Here is a 23,079-nt window from a genome sequence, read left to right as displayed (position 1 = left end):
ATCCCGTATGTTGTCCCGATCCAAGTATCCTAGGTCTGGCACACACTGTAGTCCATGCACATAGCCATGAGTACCTATGTAACTCTGGGTGTAGACGAAAGTTGAATACCCAACGTTTGGGTTGTCCCGCATGGGACAAATGTATTCCTGGTACTAACAACTGATTACGCGTGTGACTCCATGTACACTAACGGATTTAGTTGTAGGTATCGCAAAGCATACGTGGCACACCAGTTTGGCCGGTATGCACACGAAACACAGTATCCAGCAATACCAGTCAACATTACAGGATATGTAGCTAAATATGTAGAGGTAAGTGTGTGTATATATATATATATATATATATATATATATATATATATATATATATATATATATATATATATATATACATATATATATCCATAACTAAATAGATACAGACCTCTCCCTCTCTGTAGTACAAATGTATACATACATAGACAGACATATATATAACTACCCACATATAGATATATACATATGCAGACACCCATACATCCACATGTCATTAGATATATATATATATATATATATATATATATATATATATATATATATATATATATATATATATATATACAGCAATATATGTATATATATATATATATATATATATATATATATATAATATATATATAAATATATATATGCATGTATGCATACATATATATATATATATATATTTGTGTATATATACACAGATATATAGCTATGATATGATACAACACTTAAGAATTACATATGTTCACAGGCCGTGCCAATGGGGTTGAGGGGCCCAATCAATAAACGTGTAACATGTAGCATCAACCCCCCCCCTCCAGCCAGACAGGGGAAACATACAAACAAACATGCAAACAATGTAAACAATCCACTGCTCTCCAAACCACAGGCAGGATACAACTGGCGGGGGGAGGACACAATGGACCTGCTAAATCTAATCTTGGAACAGAGACATGAGCATCCCTTGCGGGACACCCTAAAAATTGTCTTGTAATAGGAGGCAGCCCGTGCAGTGACTTATCAAGGCGGGGCGTGTATGTACCTGGACTACAAGGGTGGGAAAGCCTAATGACCCATGGGTTGAGACAACGTATGAGATGGGTCCCGTGAAGTGGAGAGTGGGCAGTGTGTAGTGATGTGTTTGGACCCGACCTGCACCCAGAGTATGGATGAGTGCTGTAAAGGAGGTGCAGGGGGGGGGGGACTATGGGTATGCAATTATGGGCCTACGTGTGCAGGTGTTGGCTGGAGTGGTTCTATTCGGACCGCCCCAGGGATGTAAGCAATAGTGTGCATTGGGCAGAGCCGCCATCTAATGAGCAGCCACGCCTGGTATGAGTCCCACTGCAGCACAGTCTATTTTACACGGCAAAGTATGGTATAACCAGATGTGTTGTTGCCAATCCCACTAAATAACACCAAAGAACACATGGTCGCAACACTCCACAGTAGGTATGTAAGCCAAAATACTTGGCATCACAAGGTATTATTGTTGTCAACACCCTCACCCAGGGGAATGTGTCCAGACCTACTCTAAAATGCAGTGTATATATACACAGCTGTTGCTGTAGAAGAAATGGCCAGCTGTGGACCTTCCCGTCAGCCTTCCTGCACATCCCTGGACATTTCCCCTACTATCTGCCCCTCTGTGTGCCCCATTAACACCACTTACCTATCGACCCCTGTTTCATTACTATTAATGTTCACAGTCACAAGTAGGTGACACCTTCTTCCCCAACTATATTGGCAGAATCTGGAACCTCACACCTACGTGTATTACCTCAGCTGTCCCACACGTCACATGTAAATAACACATGAAGGAACACCTCAAGCACACTTGGATCAGCACATGCTCACCACCTGGCAAAGTTCCCCCCAACTAACACTCTATACCCCTACACCTACTAGTGCAACCAACACCTCCTGTCCTGCCTCACATACAAATCCCAACATCCTGCAAACCTTCCCTATTGCTCCCCGACCAATCATTCCAGTGGCCTACTATACTCTTACAATGTCCTGCCCTCCACCTGCCTACCTACTCCTTCACTATTCTCTTCTACTCTACCACACAGGTATGGCATAACCAAACCTAACCTGAATACCTGAGTGTAATCTATCCAGAACTGTTAAACTGGAATCTCACATCACCTTAAACTGACCTTTGTCAACAGTCATACCCGACATGTAAGCCTGACCTAAGCATGTATAATATCGACATGTTAATGTGTACTAAGCATGAAGAATGTGGTATGTAGCTATGGTAAGTCTGTTACTCTCTATGAATGTGTACACCTCAGTAGTACGTGTAATGTGTAGCTGGGTCCAGTCTATGGGCCACCGCTGACAATAAGGAAGCATCCAGTTGGATTGTCTCGGACCACAAATGTGAACTAAATACATGAATTAGTGTGGGGGTATATGGCAGCAAGTGGAGTCCCTGTTGTTTTGATAGCAGTAAGCAATGCTCACACTGGTTAAGCAATGTGGAGGCTAACTCAGTGTAAGATGCCATAACCGGAGGTCAGCAAGGCTGAGCCTCACGCACACCAGCGCATACCTGCCTACACTTCCTCCACAGTGCCTTAGGCACTCTGTAGCCATCAGCTCTCGACGTGCCCATTAACAGAATAATCAGCACTCCCAGGTTCCAAGCCCCTCACCCTGCACACTATAGTCTAAGTAAGTTACCACAAAGGCATGACAGATACACATTCAGCTGCTGTTATCACAAACATATCATCCACCACAGTCATTCAACAGTATAGGAAATGTATGTAAGTATGTAGATCAATACCAGCAAACATGTGCACATTGTTTAATCGCAGTATTCCGAGCAGTCTATGTGTATGAATGAACAGTACCTGTCCACACATAAGTGAGAACAGTAGTCTTGCACAATACTGAAGAGAGGAATTAAAAATGGTGCATGCCGTGGAGGAGTGCTTCATGCACAGAATGTCACACCCACGGAACCGGGAGATGAGGCAGGCCCAGTGTGTGAGCAAACTGCTGCTTCTCAAACCCCTGGCAGGATGCTACCAGTGGGAGAAACAGTGTACACCAGCAAAGATTACTCATGACACAACAAGAGGTCCATCCCTGGCGGGACAAACCAAACTTTGTGGGTCACATAGATGTTCCCACAAGTATCTGAGGAAGATCAAAGGAAGACTCGAATGTACATGGACTAAACAGATGAAGAACCTGCAGAAGCTTGGGTCGAGACAGTATAATGGAAGAGTACTGACATGTATAGGGAGGGAAATGTGTGTATGTGTGGTATGGCTGGGCTAGCAACTGGAGAATGGATGGATGCTGTGTGCAGTGAGCTCGAGGGCCGGGGGAAGGAAACATGGGTAGTACAATATGTTAGAAATATGCAAATAAAGCCAAACAGCAATAGTATAGTGGGTAGAGCACCTGACCAATGAGCAGGCATTCCAGGTTCGGGTCCCACTGTAGCACAATCTATTTTACATGGCAAAGCATGTTATAACCAATATTTTTGTTCCAAAGCCCACTAAATAGCTGATAAATATGAACTGGAGTACCACAAAAAATGCACATGTGATGTATCTGTGTCAGGCGGAATAAGGCACTAGTAAGCAGGTGTAAGCACAAATAGGCAATAGTAGGCATATGTACGCACTAATAAGCAGGCATACAACCGTACAACTGCTTTAGAGTGCCTTAATCACTCTGTATCCAATGGGCCTTTGTCAGCTTGGCAACAACATAAACAGCCATGCAGGTCACGAACCCAGGACCCTGTACACCATAGTCCCAGTAGCTATCCACCAAGCCATGACAGATGTACAAAAGAATGGGATAGTAGTATACATGTCCCCACCATAGTATAACCAAATTGAACCTGTGAAAGCCATCTGTATGCAGTCATATGTGCCATAACTGGCTATAGAACATACATATGTGAACTGGAGTACAGCAGTAAATCCAGATGTGAGGTGTTAATGTAATAAAGTGTAGAAGTTCCCAGGACTCCAGACAGTGTCCATATATGTGCTGCATATATAACAAGTGGCGAAGGGGAAATCAGTGCCAAAAGGTGATTATCATGCAAATCTAATAATACGCAAGGCTAAGAGTAGCACAGCACTGGCTCTGAGACTACTGGCAGGATACTACCAGTGGGAGACACAGTGTCACCCTGCTAAGTCTACTCTAAAACAAATGCATGTCCGTCCCTGGTGGGACGTCCACAAACGTCTGCCAAAAAGAGTCCTCTGGGTAACATACCATGCCTAAAAAGTAAGCACAGATGGTGACGTATGTACGCGGACCACATGTATGGGAAGCCTGAAGATCCATGGGTTGAGAAAACACATGCGAAGGGTCCCAAGAAGTGGAGAGTGGACAATGTGTAGTGGTGTGGTTAGATTAGGCTGGAACCTGTAGGAAGGATGACTGATACGTGGAGGGGGAAGGGGGGGAATGATGGGTACAGCATTATGGACCAAGGCGTGCCATGGTTGGATGAACCCATTCTAATGGGACCGGCCTGTGGATGTCAGTGAGAAAGGAGGGGGGACACAGGGAAGGTTCTAGGACATACCATTTGCCATGGCAAACCACACTATGGGTAATATGTATGTTGCACATAACCCACGGAAAAACATATATACATGAACTGGAGTACTGAGGCCATGAAATAATATATATATATATATATATATATATATATATATATATATATATATATATATATATATATATATATATATATATATATATATATATATATATATATATATAGATCTATATCTATATATACAGATCTATATCTATATATATATATATATATATATTTATATATATATATATATATATATACATATATATATATATATATATATATATAGATATATATATATATATATATATATATATATATATATATATATATATATATATATATATATATATATATATATATACATAAACAGGAATACTGCAGGAAATGCACATGTGAGGTGTCGGTATCATACTGCATACAGCAAGTAGTTACGTTAAGCAGCAATAAGCTGTTGTAAGCATATGTCAGCCCTAGCACGCGTGTTTACGTTTCCAGGCTCAGCAAATCTGATGCGAGCTACCTGTAGGCATATGTAAGCAGAGGTCTGTGTTTGCATGACAGTGAGTACTGCATACACAAAGTAAGCAATGTCGGGGCTAACCTGGTGTAACTGGCTGTTGCCTGCAGTTGGTGATGCATACCATTGCGCAAACATGCTCATGACTGCTTACAAGTGCCTTAATCACCCTTCATCCCACCGCCCTTCTTTAACCCTGCAACATAATTGACAGCCACTGCACGTCAAGAACCCAGGACCCTGCATACCACTATCATAGTGAATTAACACTACACCATGTCAGATATACAAACATCCCATATATACCCAGACATATCATGCAGCACAGTCATTCTGCATAAGGGTAATTGTACTAATAGCACAACACTCAACCTCTTATTGCAAACATTGTGGACACAGTGTGACAAAAGTGGGGTACATATCTGGACACGTGAAATATTGTTCATATACATGTAAACTTTTCTAGTTAAACAGTGATCTGTTGTAATACATATAATCTGAACAGCATGATCTCTGCAACTTTAATGTATCGGCATTCTTGACTGACCACATGCCTGACATCATCCATGTCAATTGGCCAGACGAATGTGGGGCAGGCCAATATTGTGAGCCACTCATGCATGGACATATGGACAGTCATTGATCTGCATATGTAAAGAGATACACAGGTACATATAATTGTCTGACTCATACATACATCATATCAAATCAATGGTATGTAGGTGGGTGGATACATATGTCTACAAATATTTAGATGTTAATATAGATATACATATAGATATACAGATAGATATGTGAATTGCAGCACCAGATATGAATAACAACCGGAACCCCTACCACAAAATAATTGACCTTATGCATGGTTGATAGGGGTGGGGGCTCACATGAGGGGAACCTGGTGATGACTGCTATGTTCACCCCCACCACAGCCATAACAGATATGATGTGCAATGCAATATCCAGCACATGCAGTTCTTGACCCCAGGACCATCCACAACACAGCTACAATGGTCTAACAGTAGGCCACTACAGCTGTAGAAAGTCATGGCAACAACCGAAACATATCAACCAGTCCAGTCATGCAACTGCACAGAGAATGTATACCATCATCTAGATGTATCAGTGTGTAAATATATTACTATCTGCACTGCTACAACATATCTGTATATGTATATATATATATATATATATATATATATATATATATATATATATATATATATATATATATATCACTACTATATATGGACATATATACATTCTGATGGCTACATCGACACATATAAGTGTCTACACCTATATGTCTACATATACACAACACATTACATATGTGTATGCAGATATACAGCTATGTAGGTATATACAGACATAGTTACATATATGTCAGCAGATATATATATATATATATATATATATATATATATATATATATATATATATATATATCGATACATATGGCCATACATCTTTAGAGAGCAATAGCAGATTAACAAACACACATATGTCGACATGTAATGTTACTGGGGTTGAGAGTACCCACACACTATACGTCATGTACAAGTAGGCATCCTCCCCCCCATGGCCAAACACATCTGCCCCGCAATACGCTACCAAATTTTGCAGGTCCCATAACCAGGGCCTGACACGACAGAGGCACAGGAAGTTAAGAGTACAACATCCCACCTGTATGATGTCAGGCAGGTATTGTTCACATATCATGCATTACAGTCTGCCTCCCATTGGTAATGTAAACTGTGGTAGCCAGCAACATCCCCAGGATAAAGATACAGATACACAGATATGCAGATACATAAATACATATATAATATATATATATATATATATATATATATATATATATATATATATATATATATATATACATATATACACAAACACATGTGACTACACATACACACGCAGATATATATACAGTAGGATACATATGTAGTCTGTGCACACAATATGGAACAGCCACTATGCCTACAGAAAACCCCTGAACAACCGGGCACTGTATGGGTCACCCATACAAATGATGACCATTGCCTGCAACATTTACCCATAGAGAGGGCATTGAGAAAACTCTACACACAGGTTTGCAGAAATGGAATACCTTTCATTGTGTACCATGACAGTTCTACATGCCATGTCATATAGCTGTTTAGACAGTGACAGCCATATAAACAGAGGAATGCAACCATGAAACAGTTATAGTAATGCCCTAGTCAGGTAAGGTTCCCAACCGTCACTGTCCAGGCCAAGTCCTTTGATTTGTACAGAAGTGAGGACTGACTTGGCACCAGGATACCAAACGATCAACAGTGTGTAATGCAGGTGCATAGTTCAGCAGCCGCTATCTACACTCTGTACAACAGAAGTGGGAGGTAAGGATGTCATGTGACCACATGGGTTGTAACTGTGACATAACAAGGCATAACTGACACCATCACATGCACACTGACAAACAGAACAGTCCATCTAGTGGGTGGCAGTAGGCTTGCAGTAACCGAAAATATGTACGTGATGTACATATAGGTGAAGTATATGGCACTTTACATCCAGATACCTTATGGCAGCTCACCCCTCATGTTGTTGTTGCTTTTCTTTCAGCTTTTCCCGGTTAGGGGTCACCACAGCAGAACTCCAGTCTGCTAATGATTGGCAGTAGATTTTTACAGTGCCGGCAGCTCACCCCTCATACCCCCACATATTTAACAGCGAAGGTCGTTTATGTTGCCCCTCCCAGACTCAATAATACAGGCCCATATACCACTGTTATGTACACTGGCCTCTAGAGTGCATAATAGCATGCATGTATTGTGTAGGTAATGCCCACACGTATATGGCCCCAGCCCCACCATATGAGTGGGGGATAGAACAGACGTGGACTGATGGCAGCAATGATCTTATGGCAGCAATGATAGTGTGATATACTCATTGCCCATGATGGAACACACCCCCACAGCATGTCATATGTGCCCAGCTTGATATGTAGGTCGTGTACTGATAGCACTCCACACACTCACGCACTGCCATTGGGATATCAGACACAGGACCTGTGTGGTGGACAGACAACTCATGTTCGGCACACCTCTGGCCACCAAGAGGATAGGCCCACAGTTGACGGCTATGCAGACAGACTGCATTCCCAGGTAAAGTAGTATGTACACACACACACCCTGTAACACCAGTACTATACAAAGCATAACATGGCTCTATTCACACTCTATCTGTCATTCCTGACCCTCCTACACATATGTAACTGCCCTGAATGTGCTGGTTCTCCTGTAGAAGTTATTGCTACCTGCTGTCTGTAACACTGATGCCCACACACACATAGGACTGTACAAACATCCACAGAATGTCCAGGTTATGTCATCAAATATAACCCCTACTGTACATAATATGTGGAGCGGTCTGAAATCTCACTGACATGTCAGTGGATATGATGACACAAATTATGGTGAGCAGCAAATATGCACAATGTCATGCATGACATATGTACACAGGTTGGCAGAGTTGTGGCTGGCAGCACATGCACAGGGCCACTAATGACATGTTGCTGTGATAACCTCATACATTTACTGTTGTAACAGGGTTTGTGGCAACATATGTCCTATGAGGGATAAGACACCAGTAACTGTCACGGCTTTCACCATATACAGACTGCAATCCTCACACTACCATCTGCAGTCCACAGATAGATGCTCCATAGGTAACACATGGAACCAACGGCACAACACACTGCCCTGTCTGCAGATGACCCTGCAGAAGGGGATTCCACATAAACATGGAACTGACATGACAGGTATGGAGACATGTAGGAAAGACATATCCATACACATACACTGTTAAACCAATAGTATGCCACATGCAGTATAGCAGCACTTACAGTCTGTAGGTGGGACAAGCACACCCCCTCCTGTGTGTTGCCCTGTTTCCACAGTGTATGTTGTTGAAGGTAAATCCCCAATCCATCACAGATGCTGGTTGCCAACCAGCAGATCTAGTTCCTGCTCACAGTGAATGACAAGGGTCAACACCAACATGATGTTCCTAGATACTGGAGTGTGTTTCCATGTAATTGGCTATGGGACTGTTACCACAGCTGTTCCACATACAATCAGCTAGGGGAAGGCTGTGATTCATGCAGAGGCTATCAGCTGACCATGAGCATCACTTAAAATACACATGCTGCTGCCTAAGCAAAGCTGGTGTAGGTCTCCACATCCATCAGAGAGGGAGCGGGAGAGGCAGACAGAGGCAAAGACATGTTAGGGAGGGGTAGTGGAGTAAAACTGCAGCTTATTTGTGTCATACACCTACCAGAATAGGGTATCAAACCCCTGACAACTATGTACTGCATTCACAGTTCGATGAAGTTATTGGATGTGCCACCTGTTATGGAGCCCTCAGAGCATATCCGTGATGGTGCGTGACATCTGCAACAGGGATACAGTAGCTATACGATAGGTGACGTACACGTGCCTGTTAGCATGAACAGGTGCCAGCATCAGCACAGCCACACTCTCACAGGGACATGCATACATTGACACAGTTAGCAGGGCCAGGGGTAGAGCACATCAGTAGCGGGATTGCCACAACACATCACTGTGCAGGTACCACATGCACCACACTGGTCATACAGAGGTGGTATGGGAAAAGGGTATGTGGAGATGTCTGACATCTGACAGCATGCTTCTGTATGCACATGAGGGTTGTAGATAGTGTGGCTGTGAACATACGTACCATACAACACATAGAGAAACACACAGGGTGCCAGTACTGACATGCATGAGTGCACGTCTGCACGGGTGTGTGGTGGTCGACTGTGGCAGCAGGCTATAAAAGGGAAGGCGATGGTTATACCTTGGCATCAGGCCACATGACAATGGTCTGCATTGTGTCTCAGGGCTGTAGTTTCCACTCTTGCCCACACAGTTGGGCATTGTATCCCCCATCCAGTCACCTGGGTGACTATTGTGTGTGGCCAGTGCTGTGCATCGCTTGCCATGTATGTGTTCCTTACCCCATGACATGGATGGTGTCTAGGATGTGCACACCTCCCACATGCATGTACAGTGACATGTGGATCTGTACCTGAGGGGTCTGGCCCATATTGTGCACACAGAGTACCATCATATGTGCCAGTCTTGCCCCCTGTGGCAGGGACCGGTAATGGGAAGCAGGTTTACCTGCACCTACATTGGTGGCATGCTGACAGCATTCCCTGGTGTCAGTGGCAACTGTCCATACAGGGCATGCTGTCAGGCATGGTATGTCCATTGTGGGACACATGTGATGGCACCACAGGTGGTGCAGATGTCCATTGGGGAACATAGGGGAGGTGCACTGTCAGCATTTACATGCATATTGGCCAGATAGACAAGGGGACATGCCCTCTGTAGCCCACTGCTATCACTCCACGGTTACTATCAGTGGCCAATATGCAGCGTACTGCCCCCATATTGGCTGTTGCCTAGGCAGGTGTGTGTGTATGAGACATGTGTTGAGAGTGTGCTCTGGGTAATAATGGGGTTGCTAAATGTGATTGCCTGGCCTTGATGTCACATGTATGGGTATTGCTTTACACCCCAGCTTCTCAGCTGTTTCACATGTGTTATCCCTGTACAGTGGACATTGTGCTATATAGTAGGGTCGCCATATAAGACTTAGCAAAACCTGCTCCACATTGGCCACATGTGTCACATGCTCACAACCACCTCTACACTGGATACGAGATACAAACACAAACACACACACACACACACACACACACACACACACATACACACACACACACACCTGTCATGTCTGGGAGTAGAATCCCTACCTAACTAGTTTATTACACTTCAGCACTACGCAGTTATAGTACTCGCCGTGCACATTACTGAAGTACTCCTTCCCCAAGGGAGTATTCCACAATGAATGACATCAGCAAGATTGCCAAAGTAGGCCATTTGAAATGTACTGCGGGTGACTATCCTAAAATGCATTGCTCCCTACACAGACAGTCAGACACACACAAAACATCCATGACTGACATGTGTAGGTATAGAACCCCTGACAGAGGTCTATACCACACTACAGCATGGAGCTGTTATTGGATGTACCACAAGGATTATTAGGGAACTCTTTCCCCAAAGCTGTATTTCACAAAGAATGACATCAGCTGGATTGCCAAAGTGGGCCATGTGAAATGTACTGTGTGTGACTAGCCTATAATGCATTGCTCCGTATACAAACATGGACACACACAAAACATCCAGAACTGCCATGGGTGGAGATGGAAGCCTGCCACAGTTCTAAATCATACTTCAGCGGTACGCAGTTACAGGATGCACTATGGTGAGTACTGGGCTGCTATCTTCCCAGAGGTGTATTTCTAGGTGGGTGACATCAGCAGGCTTGCCAAAGTCGAATATAGGAATTGCAATCTATGTGGCTACACTAAAAAACATTGCTCTCTACACAGACAGACACAGACACACACACACAGTTGCCACGTCTGGGGTTAGAACACCTACCTAGCTACTTTATCACTCTACAGCAGTACTCAGTTATAGGACACGCTACGGTAATTATTTATTTATTTATTTATTTTACATTTGTTGACCAGGCTAGTCTAGCTGGATACATGTCCATTTTCAGTAGAGGCCCGGGGAGATAAGCTCCAAGTAAAAACTTATACAATTAATGTTAAGGTTGTGACAGATATTATAAAAACAGGAAGTGTTACAAAATTTTTTTTTTTTAAATTATAATAATCATAGTTATTACATATATGCAAATTTTTATGTAATCATATAAAATGGTGAGACTATGAAGGGAAGATAATAGAGGGTATAGTTTAGAAAGAAAAGTAGTAACAGGAGAAAAGTTAGTCAGGGTTAGTACAGGAGCATAGCCAGTGTTTATTGAGATATAGTTTTAGATTCCTTTTAGAAAGTAAAAGAGAAGTCTGTGATGTGATTTCAGAGGGTAGTTTGTTCCAAAGTTTCCTAATGGAGTTAGAGAACAAGGATTCACCTGCAGAGTTGTTGGATTTGGTAGTTTTGATCAGCAGTTTGTTTGAGGAGCGTAGATTCTTGAGATTATTATAGGGTTTTATGAGGCTAGAAAATATAGGTGTGCTGTTGGTTTGTAACAAGGTCTTGTGGGCTATTGTGAGCTGCTGTAATTGAAGTTGGTTAAGAAATTCTAGCCAGCCTAGTTGTTCTAGGTTCAAACAGTGATGGGTTCTAAATGGAGAACCTGTGGCAAATCTAGCAATACTATTATAGGATATAGCTAGTTTGTTAAGGTTATTTTTAGAAAGATTGGTGTATATATAGGAGACGCATAGAGTAGAGAGGAGATTAGGTGGGTTCTCGCTATAGCAGTTCTAGCTAGTGGTGTAAGAAAGGGTTTGATTCTATAAAGGGATCCTAGCTTTTGTTAACTATTTTTATTGTGGTGTTAATGTGAGTATCAGAGTTAAGGTGGTTGTCAATTGTTATTCCTAAGAGTTTAGTGGTTGGGTCAGGAGAGATAAGAGTTCCATTGTTAGATGTAAGAGTGAAACGTAAAGGGGTAGACTTCCGGGTTGGTGTAAAGAGTAAGAGTTTAGTTTTTTTGGGATTTAAGAGAAGGCAGCAGTGTGAGAACCATTGTTCTACAGAGCTGAACGCTTTTTGGGTAATAGACTGCAGTTTAGCTTGAGAAGTGGCTGAGCAGATAATTGTAGAGTCATCTGCATATTGAATACAAGTGGTATGTGGAATAGCTGATTGTAGATCATTAATATAAATGGAAAATAGGAGTGGGCCTAATATGGAGCCCTGGGGGACCCCAAGGGAGATAGGAAGGAGATTAGATAGTTTATTTTGCCAGAGAACAGCCTGCTGTTGGTTTTCTAGGTAGGATGTAAACCAGTTCACAGACATAGGATCGAGTGAAAGAGATGTTAGTATAAATAGGAAGAGTTGGTGATTAACCATGTCGAAAGCTTTAGATAAATCAATAAAGAGTGCAGAGGACAGGACATTGTTATTGCGGAATTTGTTGATACAGTTTGTGAAGGATAGCAGGGCTGTGGTGGTACTGTGGGAAGATCTAAATCCGTGTTGACAGTTGGCGAGTATTACTGGGCCACTACCTTCCCAAAGGTGTATTCCTAGGTGGGTGACATCAGCAGGCTTGCCAAAGTTGAGTATAGGAACTGTAATTCGTGTGGCTACACTAAATGCATTACTCTCTACACAGACACACACACTTGCCACATCTGGGGTTAGAACGCCTACCTAGCTACTTTATCACTCCACAGCAGTACGCAGTTATGGGACATGCTACGGTGATTACTAGGCTACAACCTTCCCGGAGGTGTATTTCTAGGTGGGTGACATCAGCAGCCTTGCCAAAGTTGAGTATGGGAGTTGTAAGGAGTGTGGCTACCATAAAAAGCATTGCTCTCTACGGCGACAGACACACACACTAACACACACACACACTTGGCACATCTGGGGTTAGAACACCTACCTAGCTACTTTATTATACTGCAGCAGTACACAGTTAAGGGATGTGCTACAGAGATTACTGGGCTACACTTTTCCCAAGGGTGTATTTAAAAGTGGATGACCTCAGTGGGTTTGTCATAGTAGGGCTATGGGGAGGGCAGTGTGTGCGCATAGGCCATAACCCATTCACCTAGAGGTTAACACACCATATGCAGGCACACACAGGGTTATATTCCACAGGTACGTGTATACAGCTGCTAGATGACTACTTCCTTGTACAGTCATGTTGCACACTTAGCACTTGCACCACATAGTCTGTAATGCTGACAGATACAGGTGGCTAATGTTTACAGTGAGTGACACCTGAGCATCTTGTGGTTGTAGACATTTGGCTGTGTGCTTGGTGGGACAAGCCTCATAATGGCTGGCTCCTTGTCACAGTGACTCTCTCCCATACATCTATGTACATGTATGTTTGGCTTATTATAATGTCTTGTCTTTGGATATATGCATGTATTCCTATCCACTGTGTGTGCAAAGCATGGGTGGTGCATACTGAGGAGTGTTTGCACTAACATCTGTGACTGCCAGATATGTCTGGTCCACTGTTGTGTGCAGACATGGGTTCTTTTGATTACGTGTGTGAGCATGCCCAATATGACCTTTCAGTATGTTGTTGACTGACATTGCCTTCATTTCTCTAAGTGGGTGAGCATGCCCAGTATGCCCCTTCTGTATAGAATGTGTGGATCAATACTAGGTAGTTTGTACTCCAGTGCAGACCTTTGTGTTGTACACCTACAGGTAGCAAGGTGTTTCTGCAGGGTATCCGTCGATCATTTGGCAATATGGGGACAAACTGTGCAGGGGATAGTGTGTACTGTAGGTGATTGCATCTGTGCTGCTTCAGCTGCATGGTATCGCTGTTAGCAGAGATATTCAGACATGTGTACTGTTACACACAGTGATGTTGTCTGTCTCCATGTACTGCCAGATGGACACTCTTGATCACAGTGCTGTCTTGGGGGACAAGGGTGACTGCAGCTGTGTCCAGTATTGTGGGCAGACACCTACGTATTCATGGTAAGTTATGACATTCTGGAGGGGGAGCTGCAGACACCTGCTGCTGGGTCTGTGTATCCGATTCAGCACCTTGCTAGAGTGCTGGCAGAGGATCCCATACTTTTACACACATTGACAAGATAGTCTGGGCTTATCTTGCTGTGGCAATGCCTCACAGCTGTACAGATTTGCAGAGGTTGCCTAGAGGCAGGGGCCATGCGTCAGGACATTAACCCTATTGTGGTGTACTGGCAGGTGTGTAGCCACCCATTTATGTGTTCACAGCGAGAGATAGTGTGGGCACACAGCTTGGTGTCAGACTCTGCACATTCCATGCTGCCCATGCACCCACCCCCCTCTTTTATTCTAACCTCTTCCAGACATTATGCATACATTCTCTGATACTTTCCCTAAGGGTATCACCCCGTCACAGATGTGTGTGTTAGTGTTGGTCCACAGTTCATGCAGTGGGACATGGTGGACATGTTACTGTGGTTTGTCCACATGGCCTTGCATATGGTTTATGTGGAGTGTGTTATGTTGTTATTTGGATGCCCATGACTTCACATGCATTGGCAGTACGTGTGAGACACAGGCCTTTGGCAGAGGCCTGTGGGGCATTAGGTGCTGCTGTGAGCCACATGTGGCAGGCCATTGCATTCTGTCAGGCCTACAGTCACAAACCACCAGACAGTATATTCCCCTGGGGTGACAGCGTAAGTGTGATAGGTGTTCATACAAACTCCTTCTATCAGTCTTGATCAAGTGGTGTGGATGCTGGCAGGGTACCACTTACAGAAGGGACATATCTGCATGAGACATCTGCACTGCATGCTGCATTCTTCCACTATTGCCATGTACAGGAGCAGTCATACTGTACCCATTCCCCACAGCAGGGATATGGCCAGAGAGGTACCTGTGGGTGATGTTTGCATGAGCTGGGTGCATGTGTGCTATGGACAACACTTGCATCTGACACACAGATATGCATGGGGCATTCCTGGTATGCTGGCATGTGCAGGTACACCAGCTGTTTCCTAATACATCATTCCTACCTCCTTTGTGATCTGCAGGTGTTCAGCCAGACATCTCCGGTATCCCCTACTACAGGACCAGTTGCTGTGATGCATACCTGTATGTACAATTCCAAGGGTGTCTCCATTTCACAGGGATACAATGTATACTGTATGTCTGGGTTACTTTCCCCTGTGTACTGCTTGTATATCTAGCCCAACAGCCATGCTATGTCTGTCATTCAGGTGGTGACACATACTACCACCATACATTTACATTGGCTTACTGCTAGCAGGTGGTATACTGGTGGGGATTGTCCTTGGCACTTCAGTTGTGAGGGCTTGTCCCTGTCATCAGCAGTACTGGGCTATGGCCACCAGGTCTTACCTCGACATGCATGCATACTGACCACTCTCACACAATATAAAACACACACCATCCTACCACACACAGACCTGCATATTGTGCACATGCTAGAATCTATCCTCCTACCTTGGGCACCTCTGGGCATCTCTGCTCCACTCATATTAAACCTACTCATATATGTTACTACATTTCTACACAGGATTGGGGGAGCACACCTCACTGTTACTACATTTATACACTGGATTGCTGGATTGGGGGAAGGGGCACACCTGACTGTTTCTACATGTCTACATATGAGTGGGGGGGGCACACCTGACTGTTACTACATTTCTACGCTGGACTGGGGGTAGGGACACACCTGACTGTTTCTACATGTCTAGATGAGATTGGGAGGAGCACACCTGACTGTCATCACATTGCTATGTAGGATGGGGGGCACAAGTGACACTTGTACACATTTGCTATGACTGTACTGGTATGTCATCTACTCCATTTCATTCTGTATTGCTAACTATCATGCTGTCTAGAGGCACACCAGTGTACTACAGATCATGGCTTTGGTTGCCTTACATATTATTGTCTGACGTCCTACCCTTCAGAACTGGCATCCCACTGCCTGCCTTGTTGTGGTCTGTCTGTGTAGGCCTGGGGGTGGGGTTAAACCTAGCCATCATTCTGGGTCCATGGCACAGGCCCTGCTTTGGTTTGTGTCCACCTGTCTTGCTGGCTGTGACTGTTGTTGAGTATGTGAACCATCCTGACTGGCATGTGCAGGTCATATGGACACACATTTCGCACAGCACATTTCCTGCAGTTGCTTCTGTCTCCCTGTATAGTACTGGCTACTATGGTGACTCCAATTTGTGTTACACATGTCAGGGTGGCACTATGGGTGCCTACTGTCTGCTGCCATAACATTCAGCCACCCAATTCCCTTGCATGCTCACATCCATACCATATCTACAGGTGACAACACATTCTACTCCATTTGGCAATTGGTAGGTTGATTGACTTACCTTGTAGGTGCACCAGACTTGCGGATGGTGCTGGAGGGCTGCCCATGTCAGATGCACATAGTACACTACCTATACATAGTTGAGCACAGGTGGTGTCATGTTTGGCATCCCTTTTACTGTATGTGCGAGTTGGAGAGAGGTGTCATTCCCTGGGACCCTACTGTGTCAGTGCATGTGCTATGCATTGCCTCTTTGCCAAGGCCAGGGCATACTGGGCATGCCTCCTTCTGCCTACTGGGGCAGGCTCAGGTTCTTTCTCCTGCGGGTCACACTGTGTCTGTGCAGGCCTTGGTATTGTTGGGGGGCTGTGTGGCCCTGCCCCATGCTGTTCCTGCTGCAGCTGTTTCCGCAGGCTCATATTGTTTAACATCGCACATACCATAACAATTTGGGTACATGTAGCTGGTGCATACTGCAAGGCTCCACCAGATGTGTCCAGACACTGGAACCACAACCTCAGCATCCCGAACACATGCTCTATTATATGTCTGGCTTGTGCTTGTGCCTCATTATAGCATTGTTGTTCAGGTGTGGGTGCATTTCTGATGGGTGTCATCAGCCACGGCTCCATTGTGTACCCAGCATCCCCCACTAGGTGACTGTAGGGGATGTTCCCATTGGCAAATCTCTGGTGCAGCTGCATCAGATACCATATGTGGGAATCATCATAGCTTCCAGGGCAGCCAGCAGACGCATTCATTATAATGCCCTGGGTATCACATACGACCTGGCAGTTGAAGGAGGGGATGCCCCTGTGGTTGATGTAGGCCCTACCCTGCTCAACAGGTGGTGTTTTGATGCATATGTGCATGCAGTCTATAGCACCCACTACCCCAGGGTATTCTGCTATTTGGTGGAAGAGACACATATTGCTGGTCAACACCTCACAGGTGTTGAGGAAATATACCTGCTCACTGGCATGTGCTGACATGGCATCCAGGAACAGGGGAAATACTCTGGATGCTGATGCCCGAGAGATCCCCATGTTCTCCCCAGTTGTGCTTTGGGAGGTACCTGTGGCTACTATACCTAGGCCTACACATACCTTGGTATCCACTGGGATGGGTTCCCCTTGTTCAGTTTGGTGTGTCAGGTGTGGCCGACACAGCTCAACTACTTGCTGTAGGAGGTCTCTGTCCACCCTATAACGCTCCACTATCTCCAGCTCATGTAGCCCCTGGTAGGTTACCCTGGGTCTGTACACTCTTCTCCATCTCCTCACTGTGGGTTGTTCAGCAGCATTCACGTCCTAACCACTCTCAGCCTCTTGCACATGTTGTTCTATGTTGCCTGCTGCAGCCCTTTTCATTTTGTAGGTTTGTTTGTTAAAATTTCCCCGCTTGTATACACCGGTTGTGTAGAGTGTGGGAAACACCAGTGGGGAAGGTGTTTGCTTACTTTATAGTAGTGTTCTGGGCTGGGCTGCTGCCTGTGTAATTGGCTGCTTCTGATGCATTTCACCTGCCAGATATGCTAGTTCTCTTTGATTACCTTCCTACTGTTTATTTCCCTTCCCATCGCCCTTCTGTTTGGACCCGGGGCTGCGCCGTGCAAACAGAGTACTTGGATGTGCACACTGCTGCTGTTTCCTGGTTTAACTTCTTTTTCCTTCCTGTAAATCCCGGTGCACAGCAAGCACACCCGCTTACAGTTTGTAAAGAGTGCTGGGCAGGTTTAGACATACCCCCTAGTTTGGCTCTGCTAAGCTGGGAGCATACCCGAGCCACAGGGCTCCAATCCACTTACAGTATGCCTGACACACCCACCCATGATGTCACCTACCTCCTAGTCTTGCATTCAGCTATTCATACTCTTACCCTGTTGGGACCTGCCTCACATGCTGGGGAAAACCGATATTCACTATCCTTCCCCTCATTTGCATAGGATTGCCTGCTAATGCATAGTTACATGTGTCACACTGTGCCTCCCCCCTTAGCAACCAATATTCACTAGCCAGGTTGTGTTTTGCCTGCCATTGACTTGCATGGGGGAATACTGATTTTAGTTAGACTGCTTTTTTTAGGTTTATTTTCTTATTTCCCCACCAATCTCATTTGCACGCCACTGCCCTATGCTTCAACAGCCATGATCGGCGGACATATAATAAAAGTTTTATTTTGTACTATGTGTAAAAGTGTAATTTTGCAGTACCATACTCGGTTACTAACCAAGTACATTTCTGCATATTACGCTAGTCCTGCACGCCCTGTTTCCTGCTTCCTGGATGGCAGATTTACCTCATTTGCATGGTTTTGACCTGCAAATGGGGTAATTTGCATACGGGGCTGGGAACGTGCAGCACTAGTGCTAGAGCACTCGTGCACATCAAATAGGCACATACGTGGATCACTCGGCTGCAATATTGCCAACATTATCCCTTACACTGAACATGCACGCCGTGCAAGCTTTTGAGAATTTGGGGGACTGTCTCATTTGGTTCCACATGTACAGAGGGTACACATGGAATTTACAGGTAGTGAATCAATCAGTTACAGATACATTGGCATGTAAGTGTAATTAAAGTGATAAAAGTTACAGTACTTGTTTGATATTTGGGTAGAAACTGTCTCTGCAGAAAGACAGGTGTATGGTATAGGGGTAGAGGAAATCACTGATATAGTACTAGCAGAGATGGAGGAGGAGGAGAAGAATGGGGAGAGGTAGGTCAGGTTGGAGTTATTGTCAGTTAAGCATGACATGGCTTATTCAAATCCAGTAATCCTGCCTCTTAAATCTCGTTCCTTCTCCGCATATATTGTTCCAACAGTTCCCATTTTTTCCTATGTAGTTTGCTCCTTCTCTTTTCTAAAGATTCCAATTCTAGTTGTTTTATCCCTGTTATTATATTCACTACTTCTTGTAAAGTTGGTCTAGACTTTGATTTCCATTTTCTTTTTTTTTTTGGCAGACACCATCCCTGGGATTCATGAAGCTCGACGCAAGGACGGCGTTAGCCTTGTGCCGACCGTGCGGCGTAGAGATGGCGCAGTAGCATCATATGCATATTAATGAAGGCATGCTGCCGTAAGGGCCACGTGCATAGGAAATGTGTACGAGTGCAGGGGGGGGTGTCCAAGTGCTGCACGGAGGCGTGAACATGTCGGCTGTATACGCGCAACCTAAAATGCTGACTAGTACAGCCTGCCTCTAATAGCAATCACTCCTGTCAGTGTCCGTGGATACTGAAATGTATGCAAAGCATACAAGACACTTTTGTGAATACCAAGATAAAAAGTAAACACAAAGGCACGTAGCTGAATATTGAGTCCCCGTCCCTCGAACAAATGATATTTAAAACCCCGTCCCCGTATTCCATTTTAGTGTCGCTAGTTATACCAAGTGGTAGCTAAACGCATCGTGTTAGCACTCCGCCAATTGCTAAGCCTAGCCCAATGGTTAGGGTTACCACCTGTCCTGCATTGTGAGGGACAGTGCCCCTCTAGGCAGGTGTGTCCATACCAAAACCATTATAAATGTCAAATATCCTGCGATAGAAGGACATAATTATGTCCCATATTTTATGTTATAGTCCCATACAATACTTATTTCCGTATATAAAATACTTAAATGTTACAAGAAACAGAATAAGCAAGTAAATGAAACAGAATAAGCAACTACACCGCTACAACAATAAAAGTGTATATTTAGGCATAAAACTAAAGTACTGTCCTTTGTATTGACCGTGGGTATGCATTGGCCTGTAAACTCTGATGTGTGTCCCGAAAATGTCCCATCCTGGTCATATGAAAAGGTGGCAACCCTACCAATGGTCAGAGCATTCACACAATATCTGCCCATTCGTGGTCCAAGCCATCCTTGTTAGGATGGCCCATAGATGAACGGGTATTACTCGGGTCTACCTACCATGTCATGAAAGATAAGTATTTGCGTGTACCTATGTGTGTGAAGTACAGCATGTGGATAATCATAAATGCTAGGGTAGTCCTCACAACCATATTGGTCCCATAGATATGTAGTGTACGCAATGTGTTCTGTTGACTGTGCCATGGGCCATCCACTAGAGTAGGGATGGATGGTGTCTGTGGAATATGGGAGTGGAGGGTGATGGGTAATGTAATAATTCGCCAAGGAGAGACTGGGTTGGATGCACAATAGGTGAACTGGAGGACTACGAGGGAGCAGTGGGTGAATCAGGAAGATAACCAAAGAACAAATATTCACATCCGCAATACAATCCCACAAACATATGAACATTAAAAAGTGCAATACACATGTACAGAAACATTACCGGCACATACCCACATAATGGCCTGGCCTGAACTGAACCATCCAACCCCAACACACCTGGATACATAATTGAATACCCATCATCCCCTTCACAGCACACCACGTCCCCCCTTCTTGAACATCCACCAAAACCACCCATACTCGGGCTGCTAGATAGGCACAGCCATATCTGCACATAATGACCCCTACACATACCTATTAGGCAGTCTCACCCTAGGCAGTCTCAAGATTGCAAACTATGTATCCCTTGCAGGTATAACCCTACCTTATTGCTGTAAAGCAAAGAAGGTCATAGGTCCCCACAATTTTTGGATATCCCTCATGGGATAAGTATCTGTTCTAAACATTAGACTTGGTGTCAAGACACGATGTCCAGTCCTGTATACATCTGGACACAAGTTGTATGAGCAGTAGCTTTCGACAAGACTGCTCAGCCTCCAGCCAGTCCTGCAGAACCTACGACCCGGGATTAAACACCTGACCATAATGCAAGTCTCCCCACATGCATTATCGGGAATATATACCTTACACATTCACATAATGGCAGTCAGATATAAGGTGACTAAGGCGCTTTAAAGCAGACGTAAGTAGGGTTACCACCTGTCCCACTTTGTGAGGGACAGTCCCTTTTTGGGCAGTTGTGTCCTGACCAAATATAATACAATGGCAAATGCCCTGTGATTGTAGGAAATACTTATGTCCCATATTTCATGTAACAGTTGCATAAAACAGTTATTTCTGTATGTAAAATACTTAAATGTTACAAGAAACAGATTAAGCAACTAAACTGCTACAAGAATAAGCTTTCATTTAGGCAAATAACTAAAGTTCTAACCTTTGTACTGACTGTGGGTATGTGTCGGCCTGAAAAATCTGATGTGTGTCCCGAAAATGCCCCACTTTGGCCATTTGAAAAGGTGGCAACCCCAGACGTAAGCAGGTATGCAAGTGTGTATGCGCAACGGTAAGTGACGGTGATTCAACGGTATGGAAAATGTAAATAAGCATGTAGGTGTATTTGCATGTGTATGTACAGACTGATATATAACACACACACATATATATACACACATATATACATATATGTAGATATGAAGAATGAACATGGTCACAATATAGCAGTCATAACAAATGTGAAAGGAAACAGCAGCAGAAATCCCTGTAATATTTACTGCTGTTACATATCAGGATAGCCATAGGTGAGCACACCTCTGCATCCCCAACCACAGGTAGGACGCTAAAAGTGGAACGGATGATCTCCCCGTGCTAAGTCTGACTTTCAACTAGGTACAGGGCAGTCCTGGTCCTCAGTCGGACAAGCCTAAACCTGGATGACCATATGAACACCCTGACAATCAAACACATGTATGTGCCAGAAATATAGGTTTAGGAGGTCTGAATATCCTCGGAGTGAGTCAACATGCGGCACGGGTCCAGAGCAGTAGGGAATAGGGAATGGCGCATGTGTAGTAGTGCAGTTTTCCCAACAGGAAAATGGATGCCTGCTGTGCAAGTGAAGTGATGAGGCATGTGTTCGGGTAACTGTGAAACATGGGTATACATATAAATGAAGCAGAACACCAATAGTATAGTGGTTAGAGCATCCGCCTAATGAAAAGGCATTCACGGTTCAAGTTCGACAATAGCACATATCATTTTCCTTGTGGAATGAATGTTGCTCTGCTGTAAAGCCGACATTTAAACATGTAAAGGTGAACTTGTGTATCACATGGGACTATTAAC

This window comes from Protopterus annectens, chromosome 2.part1 (genome assembly GCF_019279795.1).
Source record: "Protopterus annectens isolate FY-2018-M chromosome 2.part1, PAN1.0, whole genome shotgun sequence".
NCBI classification, from domain to species: Eukaryota; Metazoa; Chordata; order Ceratodontiformes; family Protopteridae; genus Protopterus; species Protopterus annectens.
Note: the sequence above shows the minus strand (reverse complement) of the source record.